Raw genomic sequence first — 8,924 nt, 5'->3', positions numbered from 1 at the left:
TTGACAAATCAGCCAATCAAAAGTGTGTACGTCATCGAGCGGCGCAGTCTGACCGGGGAGTTCTGCCTTTTAAAGATACAGACGACCAAAACATTGACAGTTTAACTTTTAAAATCCAACATATGTAACATGTAATAGTATCGTTTACCAGCTTTCGCTTTCAAAATGAGTATTAGCAATGATAATTGTCTGAAAAATGTTTATGCGTTTAATCTCTTCAAACCTTTTTAATGCACTTTTGCATGGCGTAAATAAGTATACTTTGGCTCGCCCGAAACAAACCAACACTCTTATCAGAAAAAGATAGTCAATCCCCTAGCTTTATCCACAAATTCCGCCCCTTAAAGCCCACTATTGCAACATGATCACACACACACCAAAATATAACACAGGAACTGTACTTTAAACTCTTCTAGCATGCTAACGTTACAGTACTCACCGGCCACTTTATTAGGTATACCTGATTAACTGCACGTTAACACAAATTTCTAGCCAGCCAATCACACGGCAGCAACTCAGTCCATTTAGGCATGTAGACATGATCAAGACGATCTGCTGCAGTTCAAACTGAGCATCAGAATGTGGAAAAAAAGGTGATTTAAGTGATTTTGAACGTGGCATGGTTATTAGTGCCAGACGGGCAGGTCTGAGTATTTCAGAAACTGCTGATCTGCTGGGATTTTCACACACAACCATCTCTAGGGTTTACAGAGAATGGTTTGAAAAAGAGAAAATATCCAGTGAGCGGCAGTTCTGTGGGCGCAAATGCCTTGTTGATGCCAGAGGTCAGAGGAGAATGGCCAGACTGGGTCCAGCTGATAGAAAGGCAACAGTTACTCAAATAACCACTCGTTACAACAGAAGTATGCAGAAGAGCATCTCTAAACACACAACACGTCCAACCTTGAGGCAGTTCTAAAGGCAAAAGAGGGTCCAGCCCGGTACTGTGTACCTAATAAAGTGGCCGGTGAGTGTATAATACAAATACGGGTCAGAGATGAGAGGTCATTATTTTGGCTTTCACATGCAATTGGCAAAATTTTATTTTATACAGTCACAGAATGCATATTAAATGTTACTTAAGCGAAACTATCATTTCTAAAGTATGGGTGAAAATCTGTATCACTGTCACTGACAAATAGCAAAAGAGCTCAGAATTATCAAATGGTTCTTGTTTCAAAGATGCCTGACAAACATTGTTAAAACATAAACTCAGAATGACATTTCAGTGTCTTCTGTAAATCATGGTTAAATGATAGCCCATTCATTCATTCATTCTTCTTTTCGGCTCAGTCCCTTTATTAATCAGGGGTTGCCACAGTGGAATGAACCGCCAACTATTCCAGCATATGTTTTACGCAGTGGATGCCCTTCTAGCTGCAACTCAGTAATGGGTAAAAAAACCCATACACTCTTGCATTCACACACATACACAACTAATTTAGTTTATTCAGTTTAGCTATAGCGCATGTCTTTGGACTTGTGGGGGACACCGGAGCACCCGGAGGGAACCTACGCTAACAACTCCACACAGAAATGCCAACTGACCCAGCGACATTCTTGCTGTGAGATGACAGCACTACTCACTGCGCCGCCCATATATATCTTTTCATAGGACAACCCTGCAGAATAAATACAAATAATATTCGCAGAAATGTGAGGGTATATATATATATATATATATACATACATATACATATACACACATATATACATATACATATATATATATATATATATATATATATATATATATATATATATATATATATATATATATATATATCATATTCATATATATCAATAAGCAGTATATTTACAATGATTCATTTACAATAATCTAGGTGTGTGTGTTCGTGTGTTTGGAGCGTTTCACTGTTGTTTTTATTTTCTCTCCCTCTCTCTCATAATAGAATGGTTCAAACTCTTTAAAAAAATAAAAATATAATAATAATAATAATAATAATAATAATAATAATAATAATAATAATAATAAAACCATAAAAGTGAGATACATTTGAGAAGATCAATAAAAAAAGTTATTAATAAATGCACGAAAATGATCTGCGGAAACTGATGGTAGTCCGATTCGCGGGAAAGAGGCGGACTTCCCGTTGCTCGCTTCGCGGGAAATCATCACTCGTGTGCAATGCAATGCAAGTAACAGCGCTGTGCAGACATCAGTGCAGTGTAACTAAAGGACAGGCGATGATGCATGGACTTTATTCAGTGCGGAAAAAAAGTTTATGCGATGTGCTTTTCCTCAGTGAAGTGAGATATGGGGTAACTTAAAACGGTAAGCAATTAATCCTAAACTTAATCTTTATTTCTACAGCGCTTTTTACAGTCTAGATTGTGTTAAAGCAGTTTAACATAAATAATAAGAAGCCTAGTTTTTTTTTTTAAATTGTGGAACAAGTCAGTCAGGCATGCAGGACAGTATAGTGGCTCATATACATGTAGCCTAAGCAAGAATAAATACCTGTTAAACTATTCAGATTAATAGAGTAGTAAAAAGATCAAGTTTAGATTATTGATGAAATACAAATATTCAAATAATTATGTGCATCTCGTATCATTCAGCCCTAGTATTAAATATATTACCTTAAATTTGTTAAAACCTCAGATATTTGGATTTTGGTAATAGTAGAATCTATGACTCTGAGCTCTGAGGTTATACACTACATATCCCCAGTGAAAATCAGCTCGAAAAATACAAAATTAATCGTTTTCTTGATGATGTCTACTTTTGAGGCTGCATCATAGACTGTAAAAGAGACTGCATGTACTGCAGTAGGAAGTGATTTGGCGCGAGTTCTGGCAAAGCATGTCTAGTCGTCACGATACGTCACAGTCACAGCAGAAGGGGCGGTTCCTGTCCGCGGGAAATACAAACTCCATGTTGAGTTCAGAGAACAACTGAACACCGAACTAAACACTGACGCATTCAATTTTCGACATGGAAGTCAACAACAACAACAACAATAACAGCAACAACTCAGGTCAGATGAGTGGTTATGTTACAGCCGTAGTTTGAGTGTAACACTATGCTGTCTTGCTCGCTCGTTTTCTGCTTCCTGTTACGTTACGGTTTTCAGAAAAATGGTTGACGGTCGAGACTTTTAATCATAATTTATAAATGCGATTTGACGAGATTATATAGATAGATTATAGCGATTAAATATATCGAAACCATCATTAAGTGTCATCTGTGAACTTTAGCGCACTCAGTGTTAATAATAGATGTTTTAACGACTGTTGATTTAAAAATGCATTTAATACAAGATCAGATCATAATTTAAGTTAGAACAATAGATTATTAATAGCTAATGTTATCCTAATTTAAGTTTTTATTCTCCCTAGGTAGAACTGCATTTTTATGGCGGTCTCTAAGAAGAGTTTTGGGATGCTTGATCTGTGGACAAAACTCAGGTATGTGATTGTGGAAATGTTTAATTATTTATAAAGACAATTATAAAAATAAAAGTTTAAACACCTGAAGTAATGTGATTACGTAATGCACCAAACAGTTCCTCTCTCAGTGGAGGAAACAGCGCCATCTTTTAGTCAGAGCTCTGTACGACCGTGGAACTACGGCGAGGCTGCAGTGTTCATGAGAACTACTTAAGGTGACAGAAACACGACTTTCAGACACTAATTGGACAAGCTTTGATTACAGTAAATCAGTGTATTAGTTCTGAGTGATGCAAATTTGTAATATAGGCATGGGACGATAACCATTTTGAAGGTATACCGTGGTTTGGAAACGTCAAGGTTTTAAAACCGCCAAAATTTTCTGCTATACCTACAGTACGTGTAAGATATTTTCTTTTATTTACATTCTTTATGGACAACAATATTTCTAGGAGAAAATGTGTTCAAAAATTCTGTTTTAAATTGTAAAGAAATCAGAGTTTTAGAAGCTAATGAAGACAGCAGAAGTCAATCATTGATTTGAACTATTTAGCAAGACATGTTTACTGCTACAAAAAATATTAAGTGTTTCTCAAAATAAAATATATTGTGTTCAATATGAATTTTGTACTCAGACTTTTCAAAAAAAAAAATTTTGGAGCAGTAATCACTATGGGGTATATGCCGAAGCATGCTAATAGGACTTTTAATTTACCAGTAACCTGGGTTAATCGTTTCCGGTGAAGTGTTCGCCAATGCAAATTCGGCGCATTTAAGGTCTGTTTTCTTTAAAAATCAGCTATCTCCACTGGCTGAGTGATATCAGATATAAAGTGGGCCTCAGATTGTACAAGAAGCACTGCATTAAATTAAAATTTTCCCATCACGTCTTTATAATATGAGCATTTATTTTACCCCAGTATAATCAATGGAGCTTCTGCACTAGCCTGCTGATTCTGACGGGCGCATGCGAGTAAACAGCTTTTTATCTCGTTTTACGCTTGAGCAACTGAATGACTGCCAAAGTCTGTTTAACTGATTATATTTTAATTACATTACAACATCGATGCTGTAAAAGTAATCGTATAAAATGGAAAAAAACTCACAATAACAGGTCACGGGAAGTTTTTCAGTATGGGAAAAACACTAGCTCGGCATATACCCTATACCGTTAAACCGTGATATTTTTAACTAAGGTTATCATGCCCATGCCTATAATAATCACACAGGGCTTCTACTGTACAATCCTAATGGCTTTCTGTTCTGCTTCCATACAGAAGACTTGGATGGAGATGAAGAAAAAACTTTATTTTTCCAGAGATGGTGGACTGGCTCCCTTGAAATAATGAAACCTCTGTAACAATGTTATGACAGGACCTGATGTCAAGAGCTGGGACAGTTGCTGGTGCTCTCACTTCATGTGAAGGAGGAGTTCTGGACTCTTAGGTTTGGTTTGGACCATGCAGAAAAGCATAAGAGCAGAATCCTGTCTGTTTGTGGGTAATAGGGAGCCCTGGTATCAGGTTGTTTTCCCCAAGATTTGGCCAACAGTGATTAGATTTATGAGGTCAAAAATCAAAACAATATTTCATTAATTCATCATCGCAAGCAAGAATATTAATCTGGACTGATATGGAGCACACAGCTGAGTGTGATTTACATTACATATTAAAAGTTAAACCAGAGAATTGCTAAAGCCAGTGAGGAAGTTTGTTTGGGAAGATCTCCATTTTATCAACCCATTCACAGTTTGAGTGTAATTATAGTGTACAGTTACAGTGTTTTCACATTTATTCTGATGGAAAGTTCCATTTTGAGGAATATTCACTTCACTATATCTTTCATTTCATAAATATTCTTCGCTCCTCAATTTCTCTGAGATTATGGCAGTGATTATGTCAGATAAGCAGTGCTGGGTAGATTAATTGCAAATTGTAGTATAATTACTTGATCACACGGAAAAAGAAAAATGATGTAGAAATTTTACACTTTTAAGCAAACCCAGACTGTGCTGGCATGGTGACTCAGTGGTTAGCACTGCCACCACACAGCTAGAAGGTCACTGGTTCGAGTCCCGGCTGGGTCAGTTGGCATTTCTGCATTGAGTTTGCATGTTCTCCCATGTTGGCGTGGGTTTCCTTCAGGTGCTCAGGTTTCCCTCACAAGTCCAAAGACATGCACTATGGGTGAATTTAATAAACCTAATTGGCCATAGTGTATGTGTGAATGAGGGAGTGGTGTTTCCCAGTGATGGGTAGTGGCTGGAACGGCATCCGCTGTGTAAAACAAAAAAGTTTTTTTTAAATGTGAAACCTTCAAATTAAAAATATGAATATATTTGAAATGAATTGCTCTCCTAATTTTCAGTGAGCGTTAAGATGATTATATTTAAAATGTTTCATCAGACTGCTGAAAATGTAAAGCAGTATGATTTTGTAGAAATATTTTAAACGATGAAAATAAGATTTAGCAAAATCACTAAATTATGATCAATTTATTACCTTTGTATGATAATATCATCATAATATCATGTAATGCACAAAGTAATTAAGTTTACTGGTGCACACCAAATTGGTCACGTACGTTCAAATCAGCTAAGACATAGCTTGTGCTTGCAGAGGATTTGACTGAATGACAAATGTTAGTACTGTCATTGTAAATAATTGCGTATATAAAAATCACATGCATGATTGTACTTGTTTACTAACTGAAACGGCTGTAAACAAGAAAGGGATCTGTTTTGGCTCGAATGCATAACGTGAATGCAAAACGGTGCCTAATGTAAATTTTCTGCTTTAGCACTTAAATATTAAATGCAATGTTTGCTTTGTTTTAATACTTATTATATCAATAAGCAATTATCCATGAGCATCCTTATTGACATTTTTGTTGATTCAATTTTATTTTCAGTTTAGCATTATTATATTCAGCATTTTAGCTTTTTTTACGCAAACAGCAGACGTTTTGGCAAAAAGGATGTTTTTGTGTTACACTGTTTGGATTTAATTTGCCTACCAGTCTGTGTCAATAAATGCCTGATTGTGTATCACCAGTTGGATTTCTTCTCTTTATTGTGATAGTTTTTGTCGTTTTGTTAATTATTTTTAAATGACATTACAAAAATAATATTGCATTAAATTAATGTTGTTTAGTCATTAAATTATCCAAGACTAAGAAATAAACTAAAAAAACAACATTAGCATAGTATTTAGTAGATGTAAATAATAGATTTTGTTGATTTGTTTTTATTAAAATAAAGTTTACATAAGACCAGTTTTCTTTTAAAAAGTGTTTAAATCCTTTAATGAAGTTTTGGAACTTATCAGTCTTAAAGGGATTTTAATTGATTACTAGTATTAGGCCTATAGATTTTCATAAAAGCAGTTACTGGATATCGCACACCAGAAACTTTCTGTAATAATTTTTCTCAAGTTCAAGAAAGCAGCCCAAAACTAGAGTCTTGTCTTCTTCAACCGTAGCAGCGCAAAGAATATGGTGTTTCACCTGAGTGACACGACAAAGGATGCGGGTAGCAAAAAAACGTGGACATACTTTCACATAAACTCAAGTTCGCTACTGTTATTGATAATTCCGTTAATGGTAGTTTTATTCCCGCTTTAACCCAAAGTCTAACGTTATAGCAGGCTGATAGGCATATAGTCTGTGAATAATATGCCCCGAGTTATAACAGCTTGCAGAATAAATTTGTTTGTTATAAAGCAAAGAAATAAACATGAAGTAATTTAATGCCCTGTTACGATAGGCTGGTCGTAATTTCGTATAATAGGCTATATACACATAGCCACAATTTGCTATCATTTTAAAGATAATTATTTTTATATAAACACTATTAATGAGGAGGGGGTGATGTTGTCCATGTCGCCCCTATACAAGATGCAGTTGTAAAAGAAGGATTTTAAAAGCTTTTTTTAAACTCAACGACACACAGACATAATAAACATATTCGTCTAAAGGTTTCACTTTCTGTTGGACTCTTGTTCATGACGCGACACGCGCGTTCCCGCAGCTATTCAGAGTTTTGCATAGTTGACTGATGTCAGCAGCACAACACCGGTGCGGAACCATAGCAAGGTATCGTTCAAGCTTAATAAGGAATTGCTAAAGTTTAAAACCAGTGACGGGCATGGAAATCAATAATCGAGGTGAGCATTTGGTACTTTTATTTGCCTATTTTTTAATACGGTCATGATGGCACTTCACATTTTACTTAGCTACTATATCTACTATACTAGAACTTTTTTTAATGTATACAGGCTAGACATTTTCTAGTTAGCGCAGTAATGCCAACAGCTAAAACAGCACATTTTAATGGGAAATTAGTTACAGTTACACAGTAGGCTACGAGTCAAAGATTGTTTTATCGCTAGTATGCAAGAAATCTTTCTGATTTATAGGTCAGTGTATCATCCGTTCTTTTGATTATTCAAATTATTCTGGAAAACTAACCAGAAAAACAGTAAATATTTAGTTTTTCTGTTTATTCTCTAGGCAAAAAAAGCTCATCTGTTATCCTGTTTTTAACTCAAAACGGAGAATGAACGGATAATACACGGACAGGGTCTTAATTTGAGTCTAGAGAGCAATAAATGTACTAAATTTTATAAACTTGCAAACCTAGCATCCCAGACGAAGACAGAAAGCGAGATGAGGGCAGTATGCGCGCTAATTAAGTTGGGAAAACATAAGCTAATTTTCATTATATTGTTTGCCATTTATTGACTTAACAGAATGTTCAATGAGTCGCAACAGTGTTTGTCTGGCTGCAGACACGCCGCGCTTTTGGCAGACTTGGGCGTGCACGACAGAGTGTAAAAAAACGTCAAACCAAGACACGTGTGCTTCCCTTTCGTGTCGTCACTGTCAGGTTGCACACTGGTGCTGCTCTCTAGAGATATAGGGGGTTTGGCCTTTTTATAGTTGCATGAGTAAGAGTTATGTTTTTTTTTAAATGAGGAAACTCCCTCTCTATCACACACATACACACTTTTACGACGAATAATGTCATAGCTTAGATTTGAATGTCATTTTGTTATAAAATCTGATTCATTAATTTTTTTAACAAATAGTAAAGAAAGAAAAGAGAGCGGGAAAAGAAAAAGAATTGAAACATCAACTTCTAATAACACAGAAGCCCAACCACAATGTTAAAAAATAAATAAATCACGTGGGGAAAAATAGAATTAACCTATACGGAAATCCTCATGACAAAAATCAAAATGCAGAAAAAATTTTGTCGGGATGATGAGCATATATTACAAGTATTAGGCCAATAGATTTCATAGAAAGTGTTACTGGATATTGCACACCAGAAACATTATTCTGTAACCGCTTTTCTCAAGTTCAAGACAGCAGCCCAAAACTTGAGTCTTAGCGTAAAAAGATCTCAAGATCTCTGATGTTAAATCCACATGAAGCGTTTAATCTTTCTTTAAATGTCTGGCCCTTACTTGCACCATACTGCAGCAACCCGTTTAAAAGATATTTAACAA

General features: G+C 35.6%; 1 long non-coding RNA gene across 2 annotated transcripts; it reads left to right on the top strand.

The window, feature by feature from the left end:
* The first annotated feature begins 2,165 nt into the window (after positions 1 to 2,165).
* On the top strand, positions 2,166 to 6,446 carry LOC130218752 (uncharacterized). 2 transcript variants are annotated; one of them, XR_008835990.1, is made up of 4 exons: positions 2,166 to 2,296; positions 3,364 to 3,432; positions 3,531 to 3,629; positions 4,692 to 6,446. It is a non-coding gene; the product is annotated as an uncharacterized LOC130218752 (long non-coding RNA). The 2 variants fall into 2 exon arrangements; XR_008835991.1 differs by lacking the exon at positions 2,166 to 2,296 and adding an exon at positions 2,910 to 3,002.
* The last annotated feature ends 2,478 nt before the right edge of the window (positions 6,447 to 8,924 follow it).

The sequence above is a fragment of the Danio aesculapii genome, chromosome 3, assembly GCF_903798145.1.
Source record: "Danio aesculapii chromosome 3, fDanAes4.1, whole genome shotgun sequence".
NCBI lineage: Eukaryota > Metazoa > Chordata > Actinopteri > Cypriniformes > Danionidae > Danio > Danio aesculapii.
The sequence above is the reverse complement of the archived record's forward strand: the minus strand, read 5'-3'. Positions and strand labels throughout refer to the sequence as shown.